This window comes from Candoia aspera, chromosome 8 (assembly GCF_035149785.1).
Source record: "Candoia aspera isolate rCanAsp1 chromosome 8, rCanAsp1.hap2, whole genome shotgun sequence".
In the NCBI taxonomy this organism is placed as follows: domain Eukaryota; kingdom Metazoa; phylum Chordata; class Lepidosauria; order Squamata; family Boidae; genus Candoia; species Candoia aspera.
This window is the reverse complement of record NC_086160.1, coordinates 73728517-73755295: the sequence shown is the minus strand read 5'-3', so window position 1 is coordinate 73755295 and position 26779 is coordinate 73728517. Positions and strand designations below refer to the sequence as shown.

At 41.1% G+C, this 26779-nt stretch overlaps 1 protein-coding gene across 1 annotated transcript in view; it reads right to left on the bottom strand.

The window, feature by feature from the left end:
- Positions 1-9795: 9795 nt before the first annotated feature.
- RNF24 (ring finger protein 24) overlaps positions 9796-26779 on the bottom strand; it is a 145329-nt gene continuing 128345 nt past the window's right edge. The window contains exon 7 of the transcript XR_010068418.1: positions 9796-9805. The gene's annotated coding sequence lies outside the window, so the exon portion shown is untranslated. The remainder of the gene's footprint in view (positions 9806-26779) is intronic.

Genomic DNA, 26779 nt, shown 5'->3' with positions numbered 1-26779 from the left:
GGGATTGCAAGGATAAACTCCACACCTTGGGGAGAAGCAAAGCCTCATCCTTGCAGGTGGGAAAGACGAGATTCTTTGTTGTACCTGAACTTGGATTTCCTGTTGCTTCAAAGTGCCTGTGACACTTTGGTCCAAACAGGATGCTCCCACCTCGGTCCAAGTTGGACTGTTCTAGAAAACACTGAATTGGTACCCAAACCGAATCTTGTGGAAATGGATCCCTCTATTGGAAATTAAGCTACTCGTTGAGCTGCCGATCGGAAGGTCGGCGGTTCGAAACCGCGCGGCGGGGTGAGCTCCCGTTGCTCGTCCCAGCTCCTGCTCACCTAGCAGTTCGAAAACATGCAAATGTGAGTAGATCAGAAGGTACCGCTTCGGCGGGAAGGTAACGGCGTTCCAAGTCGTCATGCCGGAAGTGTCTATGACAACGCCGGCTCTAAGGCTTAGAAACGGAGATGAGCACCACCCCCTAGAGTTGGACACGACTGGACTTTACATCGAGGGAAACCTTGATTTTAGGAATTTGACGATTTTTGAAACAATGGGGGACAAAGATTTTGGCATATCTATTAGACTGGTGGCGGGGGGGAAGAGGGGAACACTTTGCCACTACACACTGAAGTACAGCTACAGGACTGGACAGCTGTCTTGTGACTCTTATCCAGCACCACTGTGATCATAAGGACACTTGAATTAAAAACTGACTCTGACGTGGAAAAATTAAAAATTTCATTATAATATTATTTCACGATATAACCATTACTACAGGTCGCGCTCACAAGTACAAAAATACTTTGATGCACAAACATCTTAGCACTTTTTAAGTTAGTGTGGGAAAAAATATTAAAGTACAGGGACTTTCTCAGTGGAAATACAGAACTTTCAGGAGCAAGGCAGGATATATTTTGGTTTCTGTTCAGACTATATAAATGAAACAGAGTTTCTTATTGTTTTCAATTAACCTTTTAATCAAATGGTTTAATTATTTTATGGTTTATTATATTATTATACAACAAATTAAATTTATAATATGGTTGTTGCTCTAAGTGCTGTGTTCATAATTAATGTTAAAATATTTTGATTGTGTTTAATTTATTACTTCTAGCCACACTAAACACTGTACTTCGACAAAAAAAAAAAAAAAAAGCAGACTAAAAATCTAGTTTAAAAAAATCTCAAAAAGTTTCCTTTGTTGTAATGATTTCCAGACACTTAATATCGGCTTGAAAGTTATACACTGTTAGGCAAATATTCTTTTCTTTTTGAAGCCCCACTAAATTGGAGTTTCTTCCAAAGCCAATTTAGGCAAGACGTACTTCAAGGAGAAAAAATGAAGCTTATTTTGCTACCTAGATTGTACCTGAAACAATCTATGGAAGTCATCCAAGTAATTAAAATCAATGGGAATCCATCAAGTTCTAAGAAAATAGGTTTCTTCTACAAATGCCAGGCACTCTACAAGGCTACAAAAAATGAGGATGAAGACAATTAATGAAACTTAAGGATCCCAACTGACCTCATTTACTTATTCAAGAGTTAGTGGGTGAAATAAGAGTGAAAACTTACAGAATCCATCTCAAACTGTACAGAAATGCCAAAACTGTAGTAGATGGGTGTGGTCGCTAAATTGAGCCTCAGAAACACAACAATGTCTTTACAACCACACTGATGACACTATGTTAAAATATAATGCCATGTTAAATCTCCCATAGCATCTGCCTGGCCAATCCCATCCTGGAGGGTTGGCACGCTCCGGGTTCCTTCAATTAAACAATGCCACCTGTCCAGTCCCCAGAAGTGCAGACTTCTCTGCTATGGCATCTGCCCTCTGGAATGAGGTGATCAATCCGACAAAGAGAAATGGTTGCCAAGATTTGGGAGCTACTGCAATGCATTTTTTTGTTTCACCTAAATCTAGACGTCCCATAATCCAAACCAGTGTTTCTCAACCTTGGGAACTTTCAAGATGTGTGGAGTTCAACTCCCAGAATTCCCCTGGCTAGGGAATTCTGGGAGTTGAAGTCCACACATCTTAAAAGTTGCCAAGGTTGAGAAACACTGATCCAAACTGTAGAAATGAATTTGGACTTAGCAAAACCTACTTGTGATGGGTTAACTAATATATATGTAATATACTGCATTCCCAGGATGTCTAGGCTAATAAGTTTAGAGGGAGAGATGTCACTTTTTAAACACAAAATACATACACACACTAATCCATCGGCTGTAAGCAATTATTTTAGTAGCCAGGATCCTGTAGTCAAAAGCACTGAAAAATGAATTATTTCATATTAAAATACATTAAGCTATTTTTACATCCTTGTGGATATCAGGCTTAAGATATGAGAAAATTACCATTATCATATTAAAAAAGAAACCAAGAAGTCAAATGCATAGAAATAATGCAATACATGCACCAGCACACACACACACAAATAAAAAGTTTGAAGTAGAAGGAAATACAATAAAAAGATTCAAGACCCATCACAGCCTCCTTGCCATTACAAAACACCTTCCCAGCCAGCTTCCGACAAGCAAAGTCAATGGGGGAAGCTGGATTCACTTAATGACATGATTCACTTAATGACCACAGTGATTTGCTTAATGACTGTGACAAAAAAGGTTATAAAATCGGGTGTGACTCACTTAACAACCAACTCACTTAGCGGTGGGAGTTTTGGTCTCAACTGTGGTCATAAGTCAAGGACTACCTGGACCGATCAAAGCAGCATAAACAGGAAATGGAATTAATCAGGGAAAGATAAAAAGCACTGCAGTCTTCCTCAGCTTAATGCCTTCTCATTTCCCTTAAAACCCCTGAAAATCAACCTGAAAAACATAGATAATAAAATGCCTCCTCACTGACTATCAACTTGTACCGCAAGAGTCCATTTAAAGGTCTTTGTCAGCCCTTCACGGCCATGTCAGGAAACTAACTTTGTTGTTATAGGGTATAACAACAGAATCTGGAAAGCCTGACAGAGATGATCTCTTCCTCCCTCTTACACCGAAGAGGCAGGACGGTCTTGAGCATCTCTCTTGCCACCTCTTCTCTTCCAGGGCTAAGCACAATACCCACCAGAAGCACCACAACAGTGATTTGCTGGCATCTGCCTTCCAAAAGCCAATCGTAAAGGGTCCTGCAATGGCAAGCTGTGAGATAATCAGTTTACTCTTGCCCAAAAATCCATCGCCCACGTTTATTAGCACTTTCCTTGATTAAGAAAAAATAAGATTGGAATCCAATTTCCTAGCTCATGGCTATGTTTGCACTTCCTTTGCTGAACTGCAATCCCTCAAACAGAAAACCAACAACCTGATCTTTACATTATTAATGTCAGCACTAGAAGGCAATCCAAGAACAGCTATTTCCTGCTGAAATCCCAGCTGCTATTTACGGACTTGAAAGGCCCTGGAAAAGGGGACAAAAATGCTTGGTGGTCCGATAAACTTCAATTCCATGGCAAACCATAAACCTTAGAGGGGACAGCACATTTAGTACAAGATTATAGGCACGCTGGATCTCACCCCTTCATTTAGCCAAAGAAGAAGATCCAATAACGACGAAAAAGTTCTAATGAAATAGGAGCAGAAATACTAATTTCTCCTGAATTAACAAGCTTTGTTCACGGTCAATAAAAGCAGTGGAACTTCAGAGTCACTGCCATCCAAAGGCTCAAAGGATCCTAACAAAGCAATTATCAACCCCGCTGCTAACATAAAGCAAAGCCAACTCATGACAAAAACAAAATCAGTAGCTTCTGAACTGTATTAAGGTCCGCAGTGCCCCCACCATTCTACCAATCTAGCCGCAAAGAAGGGGTCATGCTCACTGAAATGTGGGCAATGGTATATTGGGTTAACAACTCTTACAAATTAAAGATTCTAGCTTGCACAGAATGGCATGAACTTGGCTGTAGTAAAACTAGGGTTCAGGTAGCTCTGTGGCCTATTGACTAAAATGTGCCAAAACTGACTGGTACAGGTTACCATGTGTATGAAAGTAGGGATCCAGAGGGAGATGTTAGGAAATGATGCCAATGGAAGAACCAGGGATGGATTTTGGGGAAAACTTATGCAACATCCTGAATAAATGTGATCTGGAGGAAAAAAATAACTGTTAGGTGACATGACTGGATGGTTAGGCAGTTGGGCTATTTAGAGATGCAAGAATGAATGGGAATATTGACTGGTGAGCATTTGCTTAGAAAAGACATGTATACTTTGAATCCATGGCTTAAACAGAAGCCTACTTTTACATACACATGACAAAGAAATGTGTATAAATCTAAAAGCATGATTGACTTGGTTTTCTGTAATGAAAGATTAAGCATTAGCGAAGGATAGAAGGTGATAAAACATTCTGGATGTGGGAAAGACCAATGTTTAGTTAGTGCCAAGAGTGGATTTTGGAGAAAAACATGAACATGCAAGAAAAGGAAAAATATTAAAGTAGACCAAAAATAGAATGATAGCAGGAAGAGGGATTATAAACCTTGTATGAAAAAGTTTTAGAAGATTAATCTTACAACAGAGTGAATGGAAAGCAGATATAAAGGAAGAGGATGGGGAAACTGCTTGAATAGAATGAAAAAAAATATGTTCAAGTGCCACAGAAGTGTTTGGAGGTATGCTAAGGAGAAGCAGAGAAAGGAAGCTTAATGGAATGATGAAGAACACTGTGGATGGGACAAAAATGTTGTGCAACATGTAGACAGAGAACAAGGCATAGTTAAGATCAAATTGATTACGTGCCATCAAGTTGTTGTCAACTCTTAGCAACAACATCTATAGATTTTCTCCGTGAATTAAGATTAAAAGAAGTAGAGAAGTTCCAGTGAAATTTGATGGAAGTGGATAAAAAGGACTAAATAAGGGAAATGAATAGAATTAAAAATAAAACGAAGGAGTGAACATGAGACTGAAGTGAGGGAATGCTGAAAGAAGTATTTTAGAGACTTATATAGGAATGACATTGGGATTTCAAAGAGCAGAACTGTGATATGAGTATCTGGAAATTGGTAATGCTGTAGAATTAGATGGCATAATCAGAGAAATATTATAATTTGGATATGTCTATGGTAGAGGGGAGTTTGAACTGGGGGTCCCTTAACCTTGCCCCCACATTGCTTCATTTCTTATTTATTAAATGTTTGGCCACCTTGCTCAAATAAGCATGCAAGGGGGCTTAGAACAATAAAACAGAATCCAGCAAAATAAAAACAAAAGCCAAGCCACGATTTATGATTATAAAATGAACAGTTTCCGTAACATTAAGGTGTACATTCCAGATTAATCAATGATCAAGTTCTAAGGAAAGTGGAAGGTCCTCCCCCCCACCCCTTTTATTTGAACATGCTCTCCTTCTGTTCTGACGTAAACGTTTGTACTTTGCTCAGCTAAAAAGTTTTCGGAAGGGTTTGAAAATCTAAGGCCTGCCAAACACATGAAATAGCAGACCGTTGCTTGTAACAGATGTACTGAGGCAACTGAAAATTGTTTAGCTCTTAGTGTGGTTGTTGAGGTTCAGAAGTCTCAAGACTTACCCATCTGCCCAACCCATTCCACTTCCTGTCTGCCTTCTGACACTTTGAATTTAGGTACAGTAGAAGAAGATGATAAAAAAAGAGGGATCTTTAAAATATCATAAATAAAATGCATTTTTCCACTATCAAGAAATGATCATTTAAGGGTCAAAGACGGTCAGACCAAGAAACCCTCTAAACTCTGAAAGACACTTTCAACAACAATGGAGAAGAGCACGGGCCTTTCCCCACCTCCCACAGGCCATTCTGCCTGCAGAAATCTCCATCTTCTTTCCAGTTTGGTGGAACAAGATTTAACCCACCCTCCTCCAACAAATTCATGCTGAACTTTATGAACTTGTTTCTCTTTATTTAGAAGGCTTATATGGCCACCCAACTCAAACAACATGACTCTGGGTGGCATACAAAAATCACCAAACAGACTCTAAGAGAAAAATAATAAATACCACTAAAGCATGCTAAAGAAATTAAATGGCAATCAGAATTAAAATATATTTGTTGAGAAATTAGTGTCATTCCAGAGTTGGGCAGCCTTCTACATTTAAAGAAACAAACAGAAAGAGAAAACCAGCTCAGAATTAACTCTAGCAATCACCACCTTGACATTTGGGTACTTAAAAAAAAAAAAGGAGAGGCACACATTTGAAAAGCAGGCATCCAACTTACCACCTGTGCACTTTTCCCCAGTTCCAATGTCTTTGAGAGCCAGGCACTAAGGTAATTTTCTTCTATTTCCTTGGAAAACTCTAGCTCACGTCATTTGTACTTTAAATTTTATTCACTAAGGTTTGACATCCATTTACCTTGAGACACTACTCTTTCAAACTGAGTAATTTTTTTTTAAAGTTATTTTCTCATCTCTCCTCCTTGAATTAACACCCACGTGCTGTTCTTGTTGCCATAAACCACCTAGATGACTCAAGATGGGGAAACACTTTATGCTTCTCCTATGCTACATCAAGGAAGCGCTTTCTTGAACAAGCAAACGAGAACAGAATCTCTTCTAGGAGCTCTACAAGCAGAAAAGAATCAGACAAACAGTGACAAAAACAAGTATCCAGGCTTCACTTAGCAAGAAATTTGCTAAATATCACAATTAAGGAGGCAAGTGGAAAGGAAAGGTAGCAATTTTACACAAAACTGCATTTAGAGTAAAGTAACTGGGATGGTTCATACTCCAAGTCAAAGGAAGGACGGACTAAATTCTGCAGTGAAGAGTCATAAATTAATCACCGCTTAAGCTCCTTAAGTCAGTTGCATATGTAAAAAGGGTATCTCTGCACTTAAATCTTTTCCTGCATGGGGCATTGCTGTGTGTCTTACAGGAACTGAGATGTATTTTGGAGATAAACATAACTGAAGGGCATCAGGCACATGGATGACCACTAACCGCGAGTTCTTAGTGGTGAGCTAAGGTTTGTGAACATGCTGCAGTTTCAACCGAATTATATGACATCAGTTTTGCAAAGGGATTCTTCGGCCCTTTTTGGCCCTGCAACATTTATTCTGATTTCACTACTGTAGTTCGGAAGGAAGTTGTGGAAGCATTAAGTTCCCATACTTAAGAATGGGGTTATACGTTGGCCTCATTTCATCCAGTCCCTGAAGTCTGTTTCTGCAATTTTCCCAAGCCTTTCACATATACCTTCAAGCTTCTCTTCATAGCCTTGACAACTATACATCTATTTGAGGAGGAGGAGGAGGATGTGCCATCAAGTCGGTGCCTACTCTTAGCAACCACATAGATAAATTTTCTCCAGGACGATACATTTATTTACTTAACTAAAATCAGACATTCTCTAGATATTGACTTGGATAACCAGCTTTCTTCTGTTCCTGTTTGGTAACAACTTAGAAAAGATTAAAAAAATCAATAAAGCACCCTGCTCTGAGGGAAATCCGGTCCAACTCTGCATAGTAGACAAATTGTGTTCTCTCAGGTGATCTTAACTCTACAGCTTGTAATTGCTGGTTAAGACTTCATCATGAGTTTACAAATGGGACAAGGAGGAAACATACCATGGATTTACTAAAGCTGCATTCGCAAGCCATGATAAGCAACTGTTTCTTTAACCAAGGTTTATTAACTATGTCACAATTAGTTGGATTCACACCACGTATTAAACCCAAATCTAACCATATTATGGCTTAAAAGGATGCATGAACTAACTCTCAGGGTACTGAGTATTATCTACTGAAGATACTCAGTATATTTCTCACCCTTCTCAAACTCTCAAGCCATACTATTTTGCTACACTGCTTCTACTCATCTGAACATTCTTGAAGTAAGCAAGTCCTTACTTCTAGCAGCCTAAGAAGTCCTCTTGCGATCCAGATATGTCATTTATTACAAATTTAATATTAGATAAGGAAACTGCTTCCAAACAATTAAAAACTCCAGCGGAACATTTGCTTGCTTTTTAATTCTAAAGTAGCAGATGACTCCACCTCTTATATTCCATCCCATCTGGGCCAACAACTATAAAACAGCATGTGAATGCTTCACAGGTTTCCTGCTACTAAGGGAAGCACATGCAGCATCAAACTGATTGTCTGTCATACCGCTGCAGCCCATCTGCTCTTCAGGGAATCCCAAGGGCTTTCAAGAAAGTGCAAAATACTTTTAATTCTCAACCACAATTGTCATGTCCTCGTGGCACTAGGAAAAGGATGCGGCAGAAAGTGCTAACGGTCCAGTTAATGTAAGAGCCAACATCCTATTCACAAGGCCAGTGCTGTATGTGCACAGAAGGGCGTGTTGTGTAAGAAAAGTTACACTCTGGTGAGAACGAACAGGATGGAATGCTTTTCAAGTACACAAAGTGCAGAGATGCCATATTGCTCATCCTTTAATGAAAAGCACAGAGGGAAGGAAACATCAGGCACAGCGTCAGCTATGCAAACTTTCTGTGAACTGGAGTCCTGGCTACATCCCAATTAGTGGAATTACATTTCGGCTCCCTGCTCCACCTTGTTCCTTCTTCCAGAATGACAATTCCAATCTTTGCAGAGTTTAAATGAAAATAAGCCACTGAAGCATGTGTTTTTCATATGCTCCTGAGTTGCTTCAGGTTGTTTTCCCGGACAATATGAATCCTGAAGGATAGGCTGGGCTGGCCCTTCAAGGGCAGAAGCAGAAATTCTGCAATCTGGAAAAACTTGCTTTGCATCATGCCCCAAAACAGAACAATAAAATATCTGATTTGCTTTAACGTTGACTGAGATCCGGATTGAGAACCATTGGACACCACCCTGGATGCTTGGACATTAATTACTGAAATAAGCAAGGCCCTAGCCCTTGTAAAGGCCAAAAATATGAAACTTGGGCAGTGTTTCCAGTCTGAAATGCAGTTTGGTTAGGCATGCTCAATACTCAACGACTTCTCATCCTTAGCACCTACTTCCTAGTAATGCTGCAAATCTCAGCCTCCTCGACATATTGTACACACATCCTTAATGCTTTCTGAAAGCAGTGCCAAGAAAAACAAGGAAAGTTTCTGCAGTTTGTTTTTTTATGAACTTCATTTTGGGGTGTGTGCGTGCGTGCGCACGCTAAAACTGCAGTTCCACAGCTCAGTCAAATAGCCAATGAAAATCCCGTGGTTTCTCCTGCCCGTTCACGTATTAGCCCCAGGGTGACAACACAGCACACTCTGGAAAGGAAGAACAGGTTGTCAGAAGAGCAGGTAGCAAGGAAACACACTCTCCCCGTCTCTAGAGAGTTACCACTAGCAAATAACTGGAAGAAATTATTTGCGGAGGAAGGAAAACTTGCTGACTTCTGATAGGATGTGTCATCAATGAAGCACAAATGGAACCTAAGCCAGATCATTCTCTGCTCCCACTTCCCATCTGCCTTCCCAGTCTGTTGAGCTATGAGCAAGAAATAGCTCAACATTATGCAATGTACCTTCCACCAGGCATGTCCCCTGTCTGAAAGCCGTATTTCTGAACACAGGAAGGGGAGAGGGGAAGAGAGAGGGAGAGAAGGTTGTGAAAATACATGTATATTTATTTAACCCTATCCTGCTCTCTAGGTTTTAATGCTTTCTCCAGAATGACGTACTCAAATGAATACATGCTAAGCAAATCGTCATTGAATCACCTTCACAGCAAGAGAATTGGCCTCAGTTGGTCTACATCAGTGTTTCTCAGACCTGGCAACTTTAAGACATGTGGACTTCAACTCCCAGAATTCTGGCTGGGGAATTCTGGGAGTTGAAGTCCACATGTCTTAAAGTTGCCAAGTCTGAGAAACACTGGTCTTCATACATAATGTTGTCTATATATAACTCAGGTGATATAGAGAGAAAAATTCGGGATTTCTAGCATTCCTACTGTTATCACCAATGTAGCACACTCAAGTCAAGGAGATGCACGTGCTCCTTTATCATCATATCTCTTTTCCATTCTTAGAAAAACGACATGCCATAGGTCACTTTGAGGAAAATGAGACTGGATAAACCAAGTTAATCTGTACTGCAGGTATATTTTTAGACAATTTTTAAGACCCTTCTGGTTTGGGCCCTTGGAGGATTTTGAAGACAATGTCACTAAACAAGAGAAGGTGATTATTCGAAAGAGGTCTTTCCAAGTTGCTCCCCCTTCCTGGCTAGGGAAGGCAGTCTCTGCTTGGAAGAAATAGTCCCACAGGTAACAAGGACAGAGGTTGTATCTTCATAGGTAAAAATCAAGACCTTCAATTCGATCCAGAAGCCTGCCAGCAGTGAAAGCATCTCCTGAAGGGACAGCATTGTTTGATTGAAGTGGCTGACGCTGGTCATTAAACATAAGGCTAAATTCTGCATCATCATCTGCAGTTTCCAAGTCATCTTCAGGGACAGCCCTACTTAGAGTGAGTCGCAGAAGTTTAACCCCTGCATGCTAATGTAGAGGCTACCTTGCAAGAAAAGATACTGTTGTCCACATCCCACCATCTAGGAGGCACATATAGGCCACACATTTCTTTGAGGAGTCATCCTCAAGAGGTTCCAGGTTGAAAAAGCACATTATTCAGTTCTAAGTCTTCCTTCCTTTCCTCCCTCCCTCCCTCATTCTCCTTCCCTCCCTCCCTCCCTCCCTCCCTCCCTCCCTCCCTCTTCCTTCCTTCCTTCCTTCCTTCCTTCCTTCCTTCCTTCCTTCCTTCCAATTCAGCTGTTTCTTCTCAGAAAAGCAACTTCCAAGGACAATTCATATTTTAGCAGAAATATAAATATTTTAAAATAAAAGAATTATTTGCTCATATCAGTTCTTTTCCTTTCATCCTTCCCCTTTCCTCTCAGCTCCAAATAAGTTCAGAATACTATTTAACAATTCATTCTGCCTTCCAATCCGTTCCTTTTACAGCTCTGTAACACTTTCCACACATCTAACCATTTCTAAAAAGATCCAGAGCCTCATGAAATTATTTTAATGAATGAAATACTTGGAAAATACTTAGGATGCTTTATTTTGCCATTGGGAAATGAGAACAAAACAATAAATGTTAAAAACAGAAGTGATCAACAATGGGATAAACAGGCAAGAAAGGCTCAATTATATGAACAGGGAAAAACAGCCTGTGGATTTCAACCTCCAGAATCATCTCACACAATATCATCATAACGTAATTAAGAATTTTATTTATCATCCTGAAATGATTTTCTAGGAAAAATTTCTGTGTTCTTGCTAAAAGTGTTCTTGTTTACTCACTACCACTGTACAAGAAAGATACAAGAGGCTGTTCTACTAGAAAAATAAATTATTTTTGTGGTGTCATTAGAATACAAGATCTTTTCCAAAACCTGTTGCCACGGAGATGCCAGAAATGGCAGCTACAATTCTCAACTTAGAAACCAGGTACCTATCGCTGAATTATGGGTATACAAGGAAGTAGAAGGTTTCAAATCTTCTTTGCTTTGGGGATAACTATTACAACGTTTCTGGGAGAGTGGCTAGCCCATAATGGCTAAGGACATAACAAAATAGAATCAACACAGAAAAACCAGCATCCCCCAAGAACCAAATGTGGTAAACCTCAAGCTTAAGTCCACAATCAGCTACAGTACAGATGTGGACTGCTTTCTTAGGGAGAAACCATTTCCTGGATCCTCAAACAAACAACTTTTTTCATTAGTGAGAACACAGGATGTGGTATCTACCTCCAAGAAATGCAAATTTACCCCAGCTTTCCGTTGGTGCAGGACTAGGCCCCCCGTGAAACTCAACTTATAAAGGGTGTGCGTGTTTATGTGCATCTGTGTGCAAGTGTGCTAATGAGCAAGGAGCCATAGAGAGGATGGAGAAGATAGGACTATACACTCTAAGGTGGGTGGGCACATACTCTCTGGGCTCCATCATTTGTTCAACAGCACCCCAAAAAGAACATTTACAGTTTTGGGGAAGGGACAACACACTTTCCTGTGGGTTTGGGGAAGCCTGCAATGGCAGCATTCATACAAACAAACAGTTCAATGGAACGAAAGAAAATCTGCTTAGAGGAACCCAAGGGAAAGGCTTGGCACACTTAGTCTAGATGCAGTGAACCTATGATTAAGGTGGCTGAGTGCAACCATCTTCTGGGAACAAGGGGATCAAGAAACTAAAGATACATAGCAAAGCAGTCAAATGCATGTTTTCATCCATGCCAGCACCAATAAGGCCTCAAGGTGGAGGTGACACAAAGATCCATGTCTCTCTCCAGAAAGAACGAAATCGATGGGGGAAACAGTTCATTATTAAGGTAAGATGAAGGAGGGGGTTAGGGAGGGGCAGGAGCAGAAAAGTATCTTTCTTAGCAGCCTTTTGCTGCCCATTCTCATATTTCAACTCTAACACAGCTAGCCACCATGATGAAGCATAGGATATTTGCCACTGGGTTCCTATTCCAAGATGATGCTCTACAAAAAAATCTTGTCCTAACAGCCAGGAATCACGCTGAGACAAGAAATAGGTCTCTAGTGTTTATTACTGCTACATTAGACAGAAAATCCTAACAAACTGAAGAAGCGTGGGAAAACCCAGACAGATAAACCCCAAAGGTTAAGGGGGGTCTGATCTGTGTCTCTTGGAATGGCTACCTAATTCCTCAGTGCTACGCATGCGTTTTCCCCCCTGGATAGGGGCCCCCTCCTGCTCGCCATCAGTACTCATGACACATCTGTTCTTCTTATTTCTATGCCCTCTGTGGTTAAAGGGGCTCTCCAGATGATAGTGTCGCAACATTTCTGCTGTGGTGCTGCAGAAACAACCAAAAGCATCAGAAATTCCTAGAGAAAGGAAGACGCAGGTGCATGCAAAAATTTAGGCATTCTTGGTCAAGCTATCTACTTCAATGAATCCTGAAGCGGGCAGAAGCTAAGCCACCTCTACACGGTGCAAAGTTAAACACAACAATGTTCAAGTCTGGAGTCTGGGAAGTTCATTCCAAACCCTTTTTCATTCCTGATTAACTGGGAAGTCTGTCCACTTAGGGGTTCATTGAAACATAGTTTGACCAGGAGTGCCTCAACTTTTGCATAGAACTGTTCTTCTATCCCAATTCTCACTGTTAGCATTGAGCTGCAAAACTGTCACAACCCACACTGGTCTCAAAGGCTCTCAGGAAAAGCAGAAAAGCTGAACTGTCAAGATTTACACACACCCACACACCATGAGGTGACTTTGCCAACCCAAGATATAAGAATGAAACAAAGGTTACAACTTCTGGCTATCCCATGCACCTTATGAATAAAACTCAGGAGGACTAAGTAGAGGTAGTCCTCGCTTAATGACCATTTGTTTAGTGATGGTTCAGACATACAACAGTGCTGAAAAAAACAACTTACAACCAATGCTCACACTTCTGCCCATTGCAGCACCCCTGCAGTCACATGATCACGATTTGGGCACTTGGCAACCACTTCACATTTATGACCATTGCAGCATCCCGTGGTCATGTGATTGCCATTTTCAAACTTCCCAGCTGACTTCTGGCAAACAAAATCAATGGGGAACTGCGTGATTCACTTAATGACCAAATGGTTCGTTTAACAACTGCAGTGATTTGCTTAATGACTACTGCAAAAAAGGTCGTAAAATTGGGTCAGATTCACTTAATGAACGCTTTGCTTAGCAACCAAAATTCATCTCAATTGTGGTCGTTAAGTGAAGACTACCTGTAGCAAGGTGGGGGCATTGTGAGCATGCTTTTCCAACCAACTTTGCATTCAAAGGTTCTTTTTTAATACCTGCCGTCTCTGTGTTTCACAACGAGTCTGCTAAAGAACTAACTCAACCTCTTCATCTCTCAAGATACTACTCAGAACCAAGTAGTGAGTTGCTGAGGTGGCTCCGCTGCTGTTAATATCTGCTGCCCTCTCTTTGCCTTTTAATCAGTTTTTAATTTTCTGGATTTGTTCATTGTTTCTTACATCACTGTTCTATAGTTTTTACTGTACGCCACTCAGAGTCATGCTTTTTGTGAGATGGGCGGCCATATAAATATGATGAATAAATAAATAAAAACTGGCACAAGAGCACTTCACATATACATACATACATACATACATACATACATATATATATATATAATGAATCCCCTGCAAAATTGCTAATGTGAACGTTGCATGAGACAGTACTAAAAAATACAGGCCTGCATTAAGAATCAGGAAACGGATGCCATCTACCACATGATCTGCTTCTCCAAGTTGTGGGGCCCACTGCTGGCCAAGCTGAAGATGAACAGGTCTTTCCTATTATACTCTAGAAACACGCCACACAAAAGCCACCTATGGAGAAAGGGACCAGTGTGTAGATCAGTGTTTCTCAACCTTGACAACTTTAAGATGGGTGGACTTCAACTCCCAGAATTGCCCAGCCAGCACTGAAGTCCACCCATCTTAAAGGTTGAGAAACACTGGTGTAGATACTCAGTGATTCCTCCAACTCAGAGTTCACGCGTGCAAATTCAGGTGGAATAGGAAAGCGTGAAGCCCATGGGCTCCGTCATAAAATGTGGAGTCAGTGGAGATAAATTTAAAAGCAACCAGCACAACATGCCTTATGATCCTAAGAAAAGAGTGCTGACACCATGATACAATTTTAAGATAAGTGACAGTGAATCTATTATCAAGAGAAGGTGCATGGTTCCAACACCCAGTTTCCATTGCTTGTGCACATCGCCACCAATTTCAGAAGCTCCTCTTCGTGTTTGTTAGTTAACTGCAGCAAACAACTACACGTTAATCTCCAGGACAGGTGGCAGATGATGCTAGCAGAATGTCAGTTTTCGAGAGAAAGCAGAGAGACAGGAAAAAGCCACATCTCCCCATGAATGACCCCCACAGGTTTATTGGGAGGGGTCTCGACTTGCAAGAGGAAAGAAGGCAGTTACCTTCTGGTATTCTCTGCTGGCCTTCCCCTCCGCACACCTGCTTTTCAGCCAAAAAGTGTGAGCATCCACCTTCCATCCTGTTTTGTGGCCAGGATAATTTGCAGGCCAGGAAGTTACAATTAAAAGGAAAATTTGGAGGGAGCTGCCCCTTGGCTCAGTGGGACGTACTTGCAATGAGTACTTTGAGACTGATTGTAGCCTTAGGGTCAAATCCAGCAGGACAGAACACATCATGGTTGGGATTCATGCTTTGTACAGCTGAAGGAAGCTAACTGCACAGCTGAACAAGCTGTAGGGAGAGGAGCAGGCTTAAAACCTGCTGCCTAGAAAAATCCCAATTTTTATCCCCAAAACGTCTTGCCACAGAGGACACCATCACGACATAAATACTAAAACACATGCACGCATCAAAGTAAGAGCAGATTAAAAATGCAGCAAACATGGACAATATAACCAATTCTATGCCAAATGAAATGAAATGAAATGAAATGAAATGAAATGAAATGAAATGAAATGAAATGAAATGAAGGATAGAAATGTATTGACAAATAAAATGTACCTTCCGGGAGGATGAGGAAAATTCCCCCAAACCCTTCGGCTGATGTGAGACCCAGTCAAGGCAATTAGCACTGGTCCGAATCAAGCAAGAGGAACTGTAATATCTGAAGTATAAAATTAAAGAATACTTGCTGGCTGCAGATCAACCATATTGGGAGTCTTTTTTTTTTTTTCAGGAAAAGTAACCAAACAATTAAGGAACCTGTTGGCCAGGCGCTAAGGAACTCTGCCCTCCTCAATTTTTCTTAGAAAGGTTCTTTTCAATTTCCGCTAACCCAGAACAGAATTGTGGCTGAGGAAGGTGGTGGTGGGGAGAATTGGTCCATTCCTGATTTCCAAGTTCTGCCTAAGGTTGCCTTGTGCCAATGCCGGAGGGTGGAGAGGAAATGCAGGAAGGCTTCAGAGGCAGGATAATCATCCAGGACAGGCAGCTTGTAAGTTCTAGCAATGTCAGATCCACAATTTCTCTTACACGTTCAACAGGACTGTTTTCAAAATGAATAATTAGCCGGAATGCTTCACAGATGGATGAATGGCTCCTTTGAAAATTCAGAACAGCTTGCAGGGACAGAAGGAACGCAGTCTCTTACCAGCTGTGAGGCTAAATTCACCTTCCAGTCCAAAAGCTCTCATTTAACTCTGAGCTACATAGGGCAAGCAAGGTGCTGGAGTGACTGGCCAAACAGGATTGCATCGCACATTTATAAAAGGACATCATTTACGAAAGGACAGGAATAGACTTCTGGAGTGCTGAAGGAGGAGACAGCAGGGCTATCTGCAAAATCCTTGATGATCCAAAGAGTCTGTTTTGCTTTTCCTAAATCCCATGATCTAGTCTCTCTTATTAATCATGACTGCAACTGTAAATGTTTTCAGAAGAACGTGAAGACTAGGATATATGCCAAAGCAAAAAATTTAACTAGAGTGGCACATACCCAAAGTTTCTAGGGATGAGGCCGCGGCCCCTGGAGGGGGCAGGAAGGATGCCCCCATGAAATGGGATAGTGTTCTCTGTTTATAGCAGGGTTCCCAAACTGGGATGTGTATCTCCCCTGGGGAGGTGCAGAGAGAGTCCAGGGGAGTGTGAAGAACCTTTTAGCTGTACATTCTTACAATAAATCCACTTTCCCCAAAATACTAGGTTCAAGTGGGTGACCTGGTGGCAGAAGAGGCCCAAACTTTGCTTTTTAAAATGTCTTTATTTTTAATAAAGTTTCATAGTATTGTTTTCATTATACATTTGGGCTCATTTTGGTGTTTGGATTTTTAAGGGGAGATGTGCACATTAAGATTACACCAAAGAGCAGTGCGATGGCAAAAAATGTAGGAACCCCTGGTTTAAAATATCTGAATGGCTTAAAAGGCTGGATATTGCTTCAGCGACCAAGCTGCTTCGTTAAAGCGAAACGAAGTAGGCAAGAAATCATGTATGAACACCTATCACCCTTGGTCTCAAGTCCTTGAAAGGTGGGGAGATAGCAAGCAAAGACTGCTTTGTCATGCACTACACAGACAGAAAGTTCAGACCATTTTGCACACTGGAATTTCAGAAATCCTAAGTCTTACTGTAATAAAAAAAATCTAAGCCCAAACGCAGTACTAATGCTTGCTAAAAATTTAGGAACTGAGAAAGAGGCAGACAGAATGCTTCCTTCTCAACCATCATGAATCTGCAGTGAAAATTTCTGAAACAAGTTTTGTCTAAGTAAGGATTTCCTCCCTTTTTTGTATATGAATTAGAATAACATGCAGCGCTTCGCTGGAGTTATCTGCAATGAAGTAATCTCTTTCTCTATTACGATGTCTCATCAAGACATCCTCTACGGCTGGTTACTTTTAAAATGATATCGGGACCACTGAATTGCTTCATGAGACAAACGGAGAACGTTTTGAGTGTAACAGTGGTTGGAGATGAACACAAATTGTTACTGTAATTTGATGATTTATTCTGGTTTATGGACCATCATATGTTTTCTATACCAACTTTTACTGAAATTATGTAGCTGTCTGGTAATTTATCAGCTTATTCAATTAATTAGAATAAGTCTCATTTACTTCCTGCAGGCTCTAATACCTCTACGGAAATTTGAAATAACAAAGGTTTGAATTTTTTTTTAGTTCTTTCAGGTATTTGAAGACAGTGATTCCAAGGTTTTTTTTTTTCAGTTGCAGATGCAAATCTATCAAATTGATCTCAAAAATGACACAAATAATTTATTAAAAATCCCACTGAATTTATGGGGAAAGATACATGTGGTAAAAATGATTATTATTTTAGGATATAGGTATTCCTATGTTAGTGTCTTTAAATTATTTTAAGCAGATTAAGACGTTTTGATAGGAAAGATAAACACACAAACACCTAGTTTTTTTTAGTTATCATCGTTTTAAGTTTCCTTACTTTCAGGTCTGCCTCTGCACATGTATTTTGACTTTATTTTTTTAATGGAACACAAGCCATCGTGTCAAAACAGAGATGCTGGCTGGGAATTCTGGGAGTTGAAGTCCACACACCCTAAAGTTGCCAAGGTTGAGAAACACTAATGTAGAGGCACACCTGGAAAGTTATTATGTGACTCCCCTCATATTGTGGCAGGAATTGGGCTCCATTTTCTTTCATGATCCTGCATTAAAGGCTGCAAGGTACATTTGAAGATGTTAGGATGAAAGTACGTTGGCCCTTATTCATGTGACAAACACACATTCTGGGATAATCTCAATCTGGAAATCACAAGTAGTTTTTTTAAAAGTCATGGGCAAGTAAGAGTATTAATACTTACTGTCTAGCCCACTGTCAATTAAGATTTTAACTGATACGAGTTACTGCAGGAGAAATTTGCATTGCCTACAATTGCTAAATGGCATTACATGTATGCAGTAAAATCCCTCCTTGATTTCACTGTTTGGCTCCTGATGAATTAGCCATATCTAAAACTCCCAAATTACTATCAATCCTGGAATGCATTTTGCATTGTTTTAATTTTACTATATTTTCTTTCCATAAACAATTAAAGAGAACGATTAAGACGGATATTTTTTATTTGCAAGATCCCTGAACTCTGAGTTAACCTATTCCCATATTAAGAAATCAATGGCTAAGGGTCTTCAAGAATATGAAATAAGGTAATTAGGATGAGATTGGTTCAACAAAAGACCCTTTTCCACATTTACTAGACATCCCAGAGGCTGTTTTAAAAGGGCTGGTGGTCAACCTCATTTTGCAGAAGGTGTAAAATGAGCGCTAAGGCATTCATTCATATAATATGGGCTTGTCCTACAATTTTCCCATTTTGCTTTAATATCCATACATTTCTTAATATGGTGTTGCAAGGTTCAGTATGATTAAAAATATAAATATACTTTTGAATTAATATACTAAAGGTTGGAACTTTTCACTGCATGAAGTATTACAGGTTTAAGAAGAATGAGGGACACATCGCTTAGTGATGGTAATCCCGGCACTCCCCACTGCCGTTGTTAAGCGAGGATCACGGGTTGCTAAGCAAATCCCAGGTGGTTTACAAGCAGGCCGGCAGGCAGGTAAGGCACGGCGCAAGCATGGCGGGGCCAGGTGTGGCTGCTACCAGGCGGTGACTTACCAGAGAGACTTGTTACCTTCCCAGTTGGCTTCCCCCATTAACTTGGCTTGTGGGAAGCCAGCAGGGAAGGTTGCGAATGACGATCACGTGACCGTGGGATGCTGCAACCGTCGTTAAGTGAGAGCCGGTTGCCAAGCACCCAAATTGTGATCACATAACCATGGGGACACTGTGACAGCCAGAATTTGAGGACCCACCCTAAGACTCCTTTTTCAGCACCATTGTAACTTTTGAACGGTCGCTGAATGAAAGGTCGGTAAGCAAGGACTACCTGTAGGCTACTCGCTGAAATTTAGGATATTTAAAATAAGACACAAAACAGGTTTTATTAGTCAGGGCTGCGGATTTAAGCAAGCCATGAAAATACTTACGCATTATCCACTGCACACCTAGCTGGAAAAGAACATTAGAGGTCATAATGTCTTGCATCTGCCCAGCTGTGGACATGCTGGATGCCATGACCCCAGTGCCAAGGAAAAGGCACAGTTCGTTCAAGCCTGGGCTTTTTTTTTTTTTTTTTTTTACTAAAGACACTGTGCATTTTTCACTCATATTTCCATAAGGAAGGCTCAGTTACAAGGAGGATAAGGGATTATTACCGAAAACTGTGAATTGTGATTTTATTCAAGCCTATCATGCAATCCGTCCACAAGATAGCACATCTTAACATTTTGATCTAGAAAAGATGCATAGTGTTTCTCAACCTTAGCAACTTTAAGCTGTGTGGACTTCAACTCCCAGAATTCCCCAGCCAGCATTCCTTGGGTCAGCTGAATGTTAAGAAAAGCATGCTGGCTGGGGAATTCTGGGAGTTGAAGTCCACATAGCTTAAAGTTGCTAAGGTTGAGAAACACTAACGTGGGGAAGGTAGAGGAGACACAGGGATCAGATAATGCAAAGCACAGAGGGAGGCATTTTTCTCCTCCCCACATCTCAGTCCCCATAACTGAAATGAAATGACAGGAAATTCAGGGTAAAAGAAATCACAGAGATCCTTCAGGCCTCTGAGTCCAACTCTGATCCCATGCAGGAATCCAAATTAAAGCACCTCCATTCAGCAGCTGTCTGCACTCAAGCCTGTTTGTGAGCCTGTTTCACCACACTCAGCAAAAGAAAGTGCACCACCGCCCTTGGTTGCACTGTCAAACCGCTCTTCCTGTTAGGTTTTTCTTTACACTCAGCTGACCCATTTCCCTTCCTTCTATGTGACCTTCTCCTAGGATTTGAAAACTCCTATCCTATTTCCCCTCCTCTTCTTAAGGCTAAATAGACTTCATTCCCTCAGAAAATTAGATTCTAAACCTCCATCCCTTGTTGCTTTTCTCCAAACGTTTTAGTTTCCTGAATTTTCCTTAAAAACTGTAGTCCCCAGATCTGGACACTCTAATCCAGTGTTTCTCAACCTTGATAACATTAAGATGTGTGGACTTCAACTCCCAGAATTCCTCAGCCAGCCATGCTGGCTGGGGAATTCTGGGAGTTGAAGTCCACACATCTTAAAGTTGCCATGGTTGAGAAACACTGCTCTAATCAAATTGGGTTTGAGCAATGCAGAATAAAATGAAGCACTTATTTCCCAGAATTTGGAAACAATACTCCTATTGATGCAGACTAAAATTGGATTTGCCTTTTTGCAACACGTATTTGGGGTGTGAGCGATTGCCAAGCTGAGATCCTTTTCACACGTACTAATACAGTAACCCTTAATCTTTACCTGTGAGTTTGGTTTCTTTGAGATTATGTGAAAAAGCAGTCAGGTGGGCATCCCTAATCTTTAGCATTTTTCCTTCTCAAGATTTAGCTTCCCCATAAATCAGAAAAAGCCAGGGCTGTAACTTATTTCCACATTATGAATCATACAGCTGTTTTTCCTTTTTTTTTTTTTTTTTTTTCTCCCTTTAACAGGACACGCAGGAGAATTTGCAAAGTCCCCGGCAAATCCAGCTTGCTGATTGCAAAGCCATTCCTTTCACCCCTTTTGGCAAGCCTGAAAGAGAACGGAGTGCCAAATTAAATACTGGACGGCAGGAATAAAGCCATCGGGTTTTTCATCTCCCCATTTGAAGTGGCCTAATTATCTTCTTCGGACTCCATGGAAAAATCTGAGTTTCAGAAGAGGGCTCGGAGGAACCGTTTTCTGTTGCTTTCTGATGGGTTGATTCAACGGGATCAACAGGCTAAAACGTTGCTCTGAGGCCTTGCCTGGGAAAAGAGGAATGTAGTGTGAGCCTCTAAAAACCCCCGAATGCAGCTTAACTAACAAGCAAACCCCACCCTTTTTTGGAGGGGGGGATGTCCCAGAGCTCTTGCAGCTTGTATAAACTTACATGTTTTTCCTCTTTCTGAAATGCACTTTATCTTCCCCCTGCGCCACACACACCCTTCCCCAAAAGGAATTCCACAGCAAAGCCCTCTAAGCTCAGGAGTTAGAAACAAATTTAATTTAATTTAATTAATTAAAACAAGTATACTGTAAGCAAAGGCCTTCCACAGCTACCACCTTAAACAAATCCGCCAAACGCAGGCCAATGGACAGATTCCCAGGAGTGGGAGCTAATGGCTCGGAGGTGGGGGAGAAGGAGCAGTGTGGAAAATGGCTGTATGTTGGGCAGAGCAGAGAGGGAAGAAAATTCTTTTCTGGTGTCCCCCCATTCCAAATTATGTGCAGGGGAGAATACCGGCCATAAGCCAAGCCTCTGTTTAGGGAGCATGGATGCAAAACCCTAGGGGGAAATATATTTCTATTTCTTGCTTAGATTTATATCCTACCTGTTTCTTAGGGGCTCAAAGAGGGGATCTTCCTTCAGTTTATCATCACAACAGCCCTGCGAGGTAAGCTGGGCTGAGGCACTTTGACTCTGGTAAGCACCCATGGCGAGGGGAGAACTTGAACCTAAGTCCAGCACCACATTCCTACCTCATATGGACCCCTGGCATTGTCAAAGTAACAATGCAAGCTCTGCCCTTTTGCATGGGTGCTGCAACGCTGCAATCCTTTGCCATGCAACTTTCATCCTTTATCCCCTGCTCTCCCTTTTTAGATCTTCCTGTGCTCTGAAAGAAACCGGCAGTCCACCTCAGCTGCATTTCATTATTTCAAAAAACACGTATTTCTCCCAGATTACATATAACTCAGTCACTGTTCCCCTCCACTGCCTGTTCCATTTACCAGTGAAGAAAATGTGTTCTTCCCTACAGCTGTTTGCACTATACACAAAACCCCAGTTTTTGCACATAGCTCTCAGCATAGTTTCTCCTACCTATGTAGGAGTTTCTTTTTCTTTTTTAATGTATAGAAAACTGTGGTAAAAATAACATACCAGTTAGTTTACCCTCAAAAGATTCACCACTTTAAGCCCTTGGTGAAATTCAGATTCACACATAAGGGCATAAGACACTGGAGGGAAAGAGTGTTATAAATTCCTGGATTTAGGAACTGTCTACATCTTTTGCAAAATAAAGGAATAATCCCCCCCACAACACACAAACACAATCATCTCTACCAACCTTTTGCTGCAGTGTACAAATTGGCATGCAAAAGCGCAGGTGGGTGTGGCTGACTCTCAAAAAAACCCTAGACTCATTTGTCAAATAGGTTAGGTGCACCAGATTGGCAGAGGAGGAAAGAAATGAAAGACAGGATTGCTTTCAAGCTGGCAAAACTAACAGTACATATACACAATAGAAGTTTAACCAAATTTAACAAGAATAGTTCCCATACATACAACACAGTACCCAGCATGGCAAATACAATCACTTACAGTCTGGCTTCTAAGAGGGCCTAAATATCTACAAATATTGTAAATTAGAAAAAGGGGGAAGTCAGAAACCCAATAGTTCTTTTTTTATTTTCCTTTTCCTTTTTTCTGCTACTGTTTGGTATTTTAATTCTTCTTAAATTTGCCTCATTTATTTTTCCTTTTATCAATATATATGTATGTCCCCCATGAGGGGGAGATGGGCGGTGAATAATTTATTTATTTATTTGTTTGTTTGTTTGTTTATATAAATGTATTATTTGTTGTTTATTCGTTTAGTCGCTTCCGACTCTTCGTGACTTCATGGACCAGCCCACGCCACTTCCCTGTCGGTCGTCAACACCCCCAGCTCCCCCAGGGACGAGTCCGTCACCTCTAGAATGTCATCCATCCACCTTGCCCTTGGTCGGCCCCTCTTCCTTTTGCCCTCCACTCTCCCTAGCATCAGCATCTTCTCCAGGGTGTCCTGTCTTCTCATGATGTGGCCAAAGTATTTCAGTTTTGCCTTTAATATCATTCCCTCAAGTGAGCAGTCTGGCTTTATTTCCTGGAGGATGGACTGGTTGGATCTTCTGGCAGTCCAAGGCACTCTCAGAATTTTCCTCCAACACCACAGTTCAAAAGCATCGATCTTCCTTCTCTCAGACTTCCTTATGGTCCAGCTCTCGCAGCCATATGTTACTACAGGGAACACCATTGCTTTAACTATGCGGACCTTTGTCAGTGTGATGTCTCTGCTCTTAACTATTTTATTGAGATTTGTCATTGCTCCTCTCCCAAGGATTAAGTGTCTTCTGATTTCCTGACTGCAGTCAGCATCTGCAGTAATCTTCGCACCTAGAAATACAAAGTCTTTCACTGCTTCTACATTTTCTCCCTCTATTTGCCAGTTATCAATCAAGCTGGTTGCCATAACCTTGGTTTTTTTGAGGTTGAGCTGCAAGCCAGCTTTTGCACTTTCTTCTTTCACCTTCATCATAAGGCTCCTCAGTTCCTCTTCGCTTTCAGCCATCGAAGTGGTATCATCTGCATATCTGAGATTGTTAATGTTTCTTCCAGAGATTTTAACTCCAGCCTTGGATTCCTCAAGCCTAGCATGTCGCATGATGTGTTCTGCATACAAGTTGAATAGGTAGGGTGAGAGTATACAGCCCTGCCGTACTCCTTTCCCAATCTTAAACCAGCCCGTTGTTCCGTGGTCTGTTCTTACTGTTGCTACTTGGTCGTTATACAGATTCCTCAGGAGGCGGACAAGATGACTTGGTATCCCCATACCACTAAGAACTTGCCACAATTTGTTATGGTCCACACAGTCAAAGGCGTTAGAATAGTCAATAAAACAGAAATAGATGTTTTTCTGAAACTCCCTGGCTTTTTCCATTATCCAGCGGATATTGGCAATTTGGTCTCTAGTTCCTCTGCCCTTTCTAAACCCAGCTTGTACATCTGGCAATTCTCACTCCATGAATTGCTGAAGTCTACCTTGCAGGATCTTGAGCATTACCTTACTGGCATGTGAAATGAGTGCCACCGTTCAATAGTTTGAACATTCTTTAGTGTTTCCCTTTTTTGGTATGGGGATATAAGTTGATTTTTTCCAGTCTGATGGCCATTCTTGTGTTTTCCAAATTTGCTGGCATATAGCATGCATTATCTCAACAGCATCATCTTGCAAGATTTTGAACAGTTCAGCTGGGATGCCGTCGTCTCCTGCTGCCTTGTTATTAGCAATGCTTCTTAAGGCCCATTCAACCTCACTCTTCAGGATGTCTGGCTCACTGACCACACCATCAAAGCTATCCCCGATATTGTTATCCTTCGTATACAGGTCTTCTGTATATTCTTGCCACCTTTTCTTGATCTCTTCTTCTTCTGTTAGGTCCTTGCCATTTTTGTTTTTGATCATGCCCACTTTTGCTTGGAACTTACCTCCGATGTTTCTAATTTTCTGGAAGAGGTCTCTTGTCCTTCCTATTATATTGTCTTCTTCCACTTCTGCGCATTGCTTGTTTAAAAATAATTCCTTATCTCTTCTGGCTAACCTCTGCAATTTGGCATTTAATTGGGCATATCTCCCCCTATCACTCTTGCCTTTTGCTTTCCTTCTTTCTCGGGCTACTTCTAGTGTCTCAGCAGACAGCCATTTTGCCTTCTTGGTTTTCTCTTTCTTTGGGATTTATTTTGTTGCCGCCTCCTGAACAATGTTGCGAACTTCTGTCCATAGTTCTTCCGGGACCCTATCTACTAAGTCCAGTCCCTTAAATCTATTCTTCATCTCCACTGCATATTCCTTAGGAATATTAGTGAGCTCATATCTAGCTGATCTGTGGGTCTTCCCTAATCTCTTTAGTCTGATCCTAAATTGTGCAAGAAGAAGTTCGTGATCTGAACTACAGTCAGCTCCAGGTCTTGTTTTTATCGACTCTACAGATGTCCGCCACCTTTGGCTGCAAAGGATGTAGTCAATCTGATTTCGGTGTTGTCCATCTGGTGAAGTCCACGTATAAAGCCGTCTCTTAGGTTGTTGGAAGAGAGTGTTTGTTCTGCAGAGTGAATTGTCTTGGCAAAATTCTATCAGCCTATGTCCTGCTTCGTTTTGTTCTCCCAGGCCATGCTTACCTGTAATTCCAGGTGTCATTTGACTGCCCGCCTTAGCATTCCAGTCTCCTGTGATGAAAATAACATCTCTTTTAGGCGTGTTGTCCAGTAGGTGCTGCAGATGCTCATAGAACTGCTCTACTTCAGCTTTTTCAGCATCTGTGGTTGGGGCGTATATTTGGATCACTGTGATGTTAGATGGCTTGCCCTGAATTCGAATTGAGATCATTCTGTCATTTTTTGGATTGTATCCAAGCACTGCTTTAGCCACTTGACTATTAATTATGAAGGCTACTCCATTTCCTCTGTGGTCCTCTTGTCCACAGTAGTAGATTTGGTGGTCATTTGATGTGAAGTGGCCCATTCCAGTCCATTTCAGTTCACTGACGCCCAAAATGTCTATCTTTAATCTTGACGTCTCACCAATAACCACATCCAATTTGCCCTGGCTCATAGATCTTACATTCCAGGTTCCAATGGTGTGTTGATCCTTAGAACATCGGATTCGCCGTTCACCACCAGGACTGTCGGCCGCTAGCTGTCCTTTCGGCTTTGAGCTAGCTGCGTCATCACGTTTGGGGCTAGTTGAACTCATCCTCTGTTCCTGCCCAGTAGCATTTTGACCATCTTCCGACCGGGGGGTCTCATCTTCCGATGGTATACCGACATCTCTCTGGTTGTACTGCTCCATTTAGTTTTCATGGCAAGAATACTGGGGTGGGTTGCCATTACCTTCCCCAGGGATCGCATTTAGTCTGACCTCTCTGTCATGACCTTCCCATCTTGGGTGGCCCTTCACGGTTCAGCTCATGGCATCATTGAGGTGCTCAAACGCCAGCACCACGGCAAGGTAACGATCCTTTGCTGAAGAAATGTATTATATTGTTGTTTTATTATTGTTTTACCTGACTGTTTTATTGTACACCACCCAGAGCCACGTATGTGAGATGGGTGGCTATATAAGTTTAATAAATAAACAAATTATATATATGTTTGTGTGCGTGTGTTAAGTAACAATACAATGGAGACTTTAATACTAAGTAATCAGCTTAAGATTGAAACCTTTATCATACAACAAATACTTTGGAAAAAGAACCGCTACAAATTGCATCAATGTTATACTCAACTCTGGATGAAAAAGCCAAATAATTCTATGCTTGCAATATTGACATCCTAAATTGTAATTAATATTGATAGGACACTTTTTTTCTCTTCTCTATTTTCAACACTCTAAGTTATCTAAATGACAGAATGTCAATAATCTTCAATACCGTATATCTGTCCCTGTATTGAAACAATACAGTGTATCCAGATTTATAACTACGTAATAAAAAGGGGGAAAAGGATAGTTTTCAAAGCGTTGCCCTC